The sequence below is a fragment of the Pleurodeles waltl genome, chromosome 3_1, assembly GCF_031143425.1.
Source record: "Pleurodeles waltl isolate 20211129_DDA chromosome 3_1, aPleWal1.hap1.20221129, whole genome shotgun sequence".
NCBI lineage: Eukaryota > Metazoa > Chordata > Amphibia > Caudata > Salamandridae > Pleurodeles > Pleurodeles waltl.
The window spans coordinates 1,758,382,954-1,758,392,188 of NC_090440.1; positions in this window are offsets into that span (position 1 = coordinate 1,758,382,954).

Consider the following 9,235-nt stretch of genomic DNA (forward strand, 5'->3'; position numbering starts at 1 on the left):
AAGTTCTTATGTTTCCCAGTTTCCCATTCTTTTCTTTGCATTCTGGTACCTGTTTTCCTGATTTTCTAAGGGGATATACGGATCAACAAATACAGAGAAAAATTGTGGCCTGGAAAGGTTACTCACTGCATGGAGACAAAACTTCAGAGCTCTGCCATTTAGATTTTATTCCGAAGATTTAGGTGTTCCGTTTGTGCTGTGGCCCTCCCTTCCCTCACCACCACAAAAAAACCTAAGATGAGCCCCATGTTTGACAGTTTCTTTGATTGTTTGTGTCATATTCTTAAAATTACTCTATAACTGTTTGCTTCTGCTTCATTCTGTTATACATTGATCATCTGGGCAGTTATCATGGTGTAAATAATCCCGTAGTTTGTGACATGTTTATGATGTTACTTTTCAGATGACCATTTATTGGTTTATAGTGTTGGGAATTAGACTTGTTTCATTGTTGTTATTACCATGTTTTAAAATTAAAATTTACTAGGGTGTGTAACTAACGAACTGAATGTAAATTTGGACTATGACTTGTGAAACTCTTCTCGTAGCAGAATGTAACACATACCCCACTCACCCTAAAGAAAGCCTGCTGTTGATCACTTTCAAATAGGTGTGCTGGCATTGGTGCTTTTGGAATGCTCTCTGTCAGGCCTGGAAGGACCCTGTGCAAAAGACTTAAATGACAACACATGTTGCATGTTTTAAACAACACCCAACTTCAGCGCTTCATTTTTAGGTCGCAGCCTACCAGACAGTGGAGCGGTCTTCTTTGCTAAAGACATCTTAGGGACATTCAGAAAGTTGACCTGCATTCTGCCCCTCACTTGCCATTGGCTTTGTGGTTTGTAACACATGTATTTATGCTTCCCATCTGCTGACTTTATTTGTTTTAGGCTCTTCAAGGTTTCGTTTGTCCCGCCCGATGAGAAAGCCACATTCACTGAATACTTCCATGAACTCCTTTTCTATCAACAGGCCTTTAAATCTTGTTCTTATCTGTCACTTTTGCTAGGCATTCTGAGACCGAGGTCAAATGTCTAGCTGTGTTTTCGTGGCCGCCTGGTTATTTTGTTTTGCTTTCTGCTGACTTCAAAGTGGCAGCCTTTCTCCATATAGCCTGCTTGTACCCTTTATTTATTTTATTTTAGACATAGCCATTTCAAAAGGTATCTTTTTCTTCATATGCCCAAAACATGTGCACTTTTTAAAACAAATTCTTCTCCTTTGGTCCATTTAATTTCTGAAACTGCCTTTTTAGTAACAAAGTACACAACACCATTTCAGTCTCAACATCAGCTTAGCATATAGTGATCTTGGCAATTTACCCTGTTTATGGCATATTCACTGTCAAGCACAGGATAAGATCTTACCACAGAAAAGAGCCAGCCACATTGCAATACAATTTAGCAATGCTTGGTTTTCACTTTGATGTGTAAAGCATATCCTTTATGTATGACATTTGTGGTAACTCGTCTTGGAGAGTTCTATAAGTTTGAAGGCACTTTTATATGAAAGCTTTTGTGTTTGTTTATTTACAAAATAATTATGTATTCCGTCTGCAACTGTGCCTTTTTCAGAACACCTACATTACTGGATATAAACAATTTCCTCATGTTACCTTGCATGCGCTAGGGCCATGATTTGGATGGTGCAGCAGGTGCAGTGACACAGGGGCCAAAAGCTCTAAGAAACCCACCAAACACTGGATATTTCTATATGTTACCACTAGGCAAGCGGTCACAAGTGCAGTTACCTTGCAAGCATTAAGGCCATGATTTGGATGGTACAGCAGGTGCAGTGACACAGGGACCAAAAGCTCTAGGAAACGCACCGAGCATCGAATAGTGCTATATGTTGCCAATGAACAAGCAATCACAAGCGCAGTTACCTTGCAGGCACTAGGGCCATGATTTGGGTGGTGCAGCAGGTACAGTGGCCAAAAGCTCTAGGAAACCCACCAAGCACTGATTATTATTTTATGTTGCCACTAAGCGTACGGTCCCAAGTGCAGTTATCCTGCAGGCACTAGGACCATGATTTGGATGGTGCAGAAGGTGCAGTGGCACAGTGGCCAAAAGCTCTAAGAAACCCGAGCACTGAATATTGCTTTATGTTGCCACTGAACAAGCATTCCCAAGGGCAGTTACCTTGCAGGCACTAGGGGGCCACAATTTGCATGGTGCAGCAGGTGCAGTGGCCAAGAGCTCTAGGAAACCCACCAAGCACTGATTACTACTATATGTTGCCACTGAGCAAAGGTCCCAAGTGCTGTTACCCTGCAGGCACTAGGACCATGATTTGGATGCTACAGCACGTGCAGTGGCACAGGGCCAAAAGCTCTAGGAATCCCACTGAGCACAGATAATTGTTATGTTACCACTAAACAAGCAGCCACAAGCGCAGTTACCTTGCAGGTACTAGGGGGCCACAATCTGAATGGTGTAGCAGGTGCAATGGCACAGGGGCCAAAAGCTCTAGGAAATCCACTGAACACCTATTACTGTTTTATTTTACTACTAAACAAGCAGTCTGGAGTGTTTTTTTTCTAATTTTTTTGTAACCATTGCACTCAAAGCAAAACATAGCCTAAAGCGTCACTGAAATAAAATCTGTAACCTATTGGACGTTTCTGTCTACCTCCAACTTATGTTACATGCAGTGCATTTATATGGCACATTTTGACGTTTTTTGTATGGTCCTAAAAAGCTTCTGAATCTGGACACAGTAACACCTTGCCAAGGGCATTCTCTATTCTATACATTAGCACTTGTAAACACTATATAAATATTTATAACTTACCATATGGCATTCCGCACCAAGCATTGGCAACGACAATAGGCCTTACCTATGCGAGATCTAATGACTTTGTCTATGTTTTGTTAGCCATGTTTACAGCAGTGCTAGGTTTGGTACAGCATAACTGAAAATACAAAAAGTGTTGTGACACAGACAACGCTGGCTGTGTAATACAGCTCTTTTACATTACTTGCAGCCATTTGCAACATTGCTAAAAAAAAATGCAAAACCAATAAATCTCACATAGTCAAGACCTATTGGTTTTGCCAGTGCGTGTTCTGTCTGTCTCTGTGTCCTTTCAGAAATGTAACAACAGCTTAGAGGTACAAACACGTGAGAAGAACAACAAGTAACAAAACACAAAATTAATAGAATCGGCATTAAAAGGAAAGTGCAACTTTTCAGAGTCTAACAGAACCACTCCAACTCCAACATCTAATTTGAACAAAACAGCACACCCCACATCACCAAAAACAAAGTAGCTTGACGCGAAAAGCAAAACAAGGCGAAACGCGCTTCGGGTTCTCCTTCCTTTTGGGACAAACAAATGGTAAAATATTCAAATGTTTATCCATCCGCATGACAGCACCCCGAGCACGGTGTAACAGGTCGTATCATGATGGACTTTTCTGGTGCAGCGAATACCCGAGCACCTGTTTTATGCACCTAACGTGTGTATAGTGAATTATTATAACCCACCATTTCTCTCAGTCAGTTAGTGCTTTATTTTCATATAGTACTGATCAGAAACGGTGAGTAAGGTTTGCCTCTTTCTAGTTCTGAGCTGTGCTGTATCAAAAATAATCTCGAAACTAAGCGGACGCAGAAAATTATTAGGTTTGATGAATTCATTTTACCTACTGCAGGCGCCTAAACATCCAGTGTGAACCAGCAAAGCCCATCATGATGCGGTCCTTAGAATTTTCCTTCTTGTCGCGTTCCCTACTTTAACTAATTGCGGGAGAGACAGGTGAAACAACATCTTTTGTCGAGTGCAAGTCCGTTGCAACCTGCAATTTCTGTAAGTGGAAGCGGTGATTCTGGAGTAGGGCCGAGTATCGTTGTGCACAGAATTGCAGCACTTCTGCCTCCTACAGTGAGACCAGAGGGTCACACGGGAGAGGCGCGCGGCTACTCACGTGGCTTCGAGCTCGTGCTTCTTCTGGGAAGACGGAAACAATGGCAAAGGTACGTGCGGGGCCTGTTAGTTTTACGCATTTGTGGTACACGGGGCACAAACTCTAAAAAAAAAAAAACGAGGGCAGGGAAGATTCGCATGTACAATGTGCGATGGAATCACAGGAATTAAAGTCACTGCAAGGGACTTCATACCCCACACCATCCCTCCAGTAAAAGAGAACAAACACGTCTCAAAAAAACAAAATCTGAGACGACCTTTGCTACAGATAAAAATGTAAATATATATGCACAACATTTATGTTGTGGTGGCCAAGGCAAACATATGTACATCTACATGTATGTTATCTATGTTTGAAACATTATAGACATTTACTAATTTACAGAATATGAAATAATTAACATATGGCGCTTGCCAAGCTCTTAGTCTGCACCAATTTCTCACTCATATAATGCATCAAGGTGGAAATCTGCTTGATCTTATTTTTCTCCTCATTTCATTTGTCTCTTGATTTACCTTCTCCCCTCACTTGGTCACATCATTACTAGGCTTCTTTGACATGGGTCCTATGAAGAGTTGCTCTGTTATTAAGGACTCTATGAAGGTGAGAGCAAAATTGATGACATGAGTCACATGAATACCTTTGTAATAACCTGGCATCTTGTCTTCTCTGGCTCAATGAATATGGATGCTGAGCTTTTAACACTTAGCTACAAGAGGCAGTAACTTTTCTAGAATCTATCACAAAGCATACGATTAGAAAGAGAGGTCCTTCTGCACCTTGGTTTACACATGAACTTTCAACCTTAAAGAAGCGTTGTAAACAACTTGAACATAAGCGGCAGTGGAACTATAGTCCTGCATGCAAGGACTGATATGAACTAGCTTTAAAATAACATCCTAAAGCACTTAAAAATGCCCAGTGTCCCTTTTAATCCTGTTGCATTGCTGAGGGAAAGAATTCCTTGCTGCAGATTTTTTTAAATTGTAAAATCATTTTTGAACCCGATAGCATGTAATTCGACAATCCCTGTGTCTCCGGATGTCTGTGGGAAGATAAGCTCCTTATAAGTAAGGAGAGCTTCACTTCTTCAGCTTCTGTTGTAGGTTCCCCAGGAGTAGAAGTTATGGATACAAAATCTATTGTGTCATGCTCTTTGAATAACTTGGGGCCTATTTCTCTGGCTCAAATTCATCAGGCTCTGCTGCTGTGCAAATATGGCTGTACCACTGATCCAGGCCCTTCAGGTCTATTCATGTTACCCTAGAAACTATTTCTCCAATTCTTAGCCAGCTTTTTATCTAAAGTCGTTAGAATTTGCTGAAGTTCGTGCTTTGAAAGAGGCCTAAAGTTATTCAACTGCTTAAAAAAAAAAATCCAATGATCCTTCAATTCTGGCCAATTATTGGCCTATCTCTGTGTTGTCTGCTGTTACTAAAAAGCTGGTAAGGATTGTAAAAATGAAGCTTTTCGACTATTTGGAGGTAAACCATCTCCTTCACCATACTCAATCTAGCTTTCGCCTGCAGCACAACACTGCACTGCTCTTCTTTTGGTGATAAGATTGATTACATTTGTTTTGGATGAAGGTAAAAGTGATTTTGCTTGACCTGTCTGCAGCCTTCAATACTGTGTTCCTTTCTATCCTCTTTCATCGGATGGCTAAGATGGGAATTGGTGGTTCGGATTCCTAGAAGAAAGAGAACAAGAGATCTGGAACGCAGACCATTTTTCATCTAGTAAAATGCTTGTCTTTGGAGTGCCACAGGGCTCTTCCCTCCTCCACACTTTGTTCAATATCTGTGTGCCCCCCTTAGCTAAACTTATTCAATTGCATGATCTTGTGGCCATTTCATATGCTGATAATCAGCTGCTTCTCACCTTTGAGCCTTCTCCTTTGTTGCTTGCCTGAAGGATATTTTGCATTAGATGCAATAAGGTCATCTCCAATGCAATGCTGACAATACAGAGATCCTGCTATTTGGGAAGGTCAAGGGTCACTGAAAAAAATAACTTTTGGCCGGTAGATTTTCCCAACCCCTCCTACAACTTCTGATGTTAGGAATTTGGGAGTTATGATAAATAATAGGTTATCCCTGCATGCTCAAAGTCTGTCAGTGACAAGCTCTTTTTTTGGCTTGCTCCAGTCAATTAAGAAATTTCTTAACATCTTACTGTAAGAGGTGCGCAGAATGGTAGTCCATGCATTGATAACATCTAAACTTGACTATCTGAGTTCCCTATATCTTGGCCTGTCGGAGTGCTGGATTAGAAGATTCTAAGTGGAGCAAAATGCAACAGACCACCCTATCTTGGGTATATACCCAAGAAGGAATCAGTTTCCAGTCACCATAAGGGTTTACATTGGTTCCCCATTAAGAAATTCATTTTATTCAAGGCGCTACCTTTCATCCATCCTTCCTTTTATAAGCATGGTCCCCTGTATTTGATTTCCAGGACAGAACACTATAATCTTTCTAGAACCATCCACTTGACTGCAAAACTGCTGATAGAGGTACCCAGATTCTGGTTGGTCAGGTCCAGCTTTCGTCCTTTGTTGGTACTTGCCAGCAAAGTATGCAATCAACTTCCGCTATGACTCCGTACCATTTCATAAGAACGGCTATTGGGGAAAGTTCTTGAAGCTCAACTCTTCGCTCGTAGTTCGTAGGCTGGCCTGCAAGTTTGTCTGCAGAGGTGTAGCACTGGGACACACTCTGGAGTAGCTGTGCACTAAATATAACATTTGTGGATGCAGATAAAGAAGCCATGCATCTCAACATTGTCATTTATATTTGGAATTAAATAAGATAGTATCAGGGTTGTGTGGAAACTGCTCTGTGCATTTTCCCTATCTTAGCATAATTCTAACGAGTTTCAATGTTGATTCCTTGATCAAGCTTACTTGGGCACGGTATACGCCTGTCTCCGATACTGAAGCACACTGTGTTTGGCACTTGAGATATGGAGGTGTGAATTAGCTTGCTCAAGCATAAATTATTTATGTTTTTGTTTCTCATCAAGGTCCTCTTCTGGTTCTCATGAGCTCACTGAGGGGACCTAGTTGTATGTAAGGGTAGACGGAGCTTGCAGAGTTTCACTCTGTGGAATTCCGTATAGTTCAGTGAAAACTCTGTGAGATTCGCTGCTTCATGAAATCTGTGCTGATTTTTAGCCCTGGGAGCTCGTTCTGTGCTAAAAATCAGTGAGAAAAGCACTGCGAGGCACACCAGAGGGGGCCAGTGCGTGAGTTGATTTTGCTGGCGCTCGAGTAGACTTTCTACTCGAGCAGCAGCTTTCTCACTGTGAATGGTTGTGACAGTTCACAGACAGAAAAACTCACCAGGTGCCCTCCTAGCCGTTCTACGGGAGGTCAGTTCTCGCTCGCAAATGTGCTGTTGGCGAGCTGCCCACAAGAAAAATCTCAGCTACGCAGCAGTTGGCAGAATTTGACCAGAACCTCATGTTACAAGCATAACGTGGAGTGGCCAAAACTCCACCATTTATTGCCCACTCCTAGTTGCATTCTTTGTGAGAACATTGACATGTGATCCCAAACAGAAACACTGGTGTATCACAGTATAATTGGAGAACTTCCCTCCTGGTTATTTAATTTTTTCTATGATTCAAGACTATTAATTTCTCGCAATGATTGACATGAAGTTTAAGGCAGTTATTTGTGAGACATTTAAAATATGGCCTTGTGTGTGATGGAGTGCATGCTTTGTAGAAGAGCTGAAGTGGCCTTGTAACTACATATGTGCTTAACATAACAGAACATATAGTCACACAGAAGTAGGAAAAGAGCATTCTTGATGTCATTTTCACTTTCTATAAATGACGTGTATCACCTTTTTCTAAGCCAAAATACACATTGGTATTGGAACATTTTTAAACATACGTGTAATTATGTAGTTATATTTGTAACTGCTGTTTCAGAGTACGTACAATTTGCTGGGTGCACATCTTTAAAGAGTTAACCACCTAAACATTCAAGAAACAAATAATTAAAGTAAAGGGTTAAGACTAGCAGTGTTCATGGTGAGCAGTTTAAGTAATCCAAAAATAACCCTTCCCGGCCCAAAGTCAAAAATGAAGAGAACGCTGCCAATTTGACAGTATTAAAAAAGTTGCCTCTGGTTACATTTCAATTATGTTGGTGTCATTTGCAATATTTCTCACATTGAGCGTTCTGCTTACTTGAAATTATGTAACTACATCACTTGGCGTAATTGAGAGTCATTCGGGTAAAAATCCAGCTGCAGGACCACTGGAATGACGTGAATGAACAAAGGCGAGAGGGTCTTATTAATAACACATTTTTGCGTTTTTATTTAGCAGAAAGTGCATTGTCTCATCCTTAATTGACAGAAAGATGCATTTCTCATTAAAATATAGTGCAAAATGCCAGATTAACAAATTAACTAATTTCACTTTAGCCGAACATTGACGTAATAACAGAGGAAATTATGCAAATTCCCCCACCCCCCATTAAAAAAAAACTGTTTTGGCATACACTCAAAAATACCTTGAGCACTCCGGAGTGTCCACTCACATCCACCCCTAATGTGTGACTAGGTGGTATTTCCGTCACAGAATGATTTCTCCTTTTTTCTCCACATGATAAGTGACATCTCTCCACTTGCAAAAACCAAAGGTTTGGCTTAAATAACCTACCTTAACACAGCTTTTTTCCTGCTATTAAATTTAAATCATTCGCACAACTAACATGAAGTGTTTAGGGCCTTATACTTTCACGTTTACCATTTGTAAATATGGGCCGACAATTACAAGGATACATATTACTATGGGTTGGAAACCAAACACACGCTGATAGTCACACGAATGGGGTGGCATAGACAAGCATTCCATCTAACACTTTCCCCACCTAGTTAAATAAAATAGATATTTTGAAAAGGCAGGATGCAATATAAGATTTTAGGATGTATTGGAAAATGTCCATTCTATTCCTGTTTTCATGTCTTCTCTTTTCCTTTTTTGAAAATTAATTATCTATACGGCTGGTAAACTCCATGTGCACTCATAGAAATCCCTTCTCATTTTGGGAAGAGATGTTCTATCTTCTGAAATCAGGCACTGCTCTTTGCCTTACGGTGATCACCTCACTCCATGTCCATATGGGTAGGAATTTCAATGTGGGGCTGTCTTATGACCACTAAATCTGGGAGTTGTAGTCTTGGAGACAACTCATCAGTGGGTGTACTGGTGCAGAGTGTAGCCTTATAAATGTTTTAAGACATTACATTGTCTGAAGCTCACATGCATATCACTGTAATTCT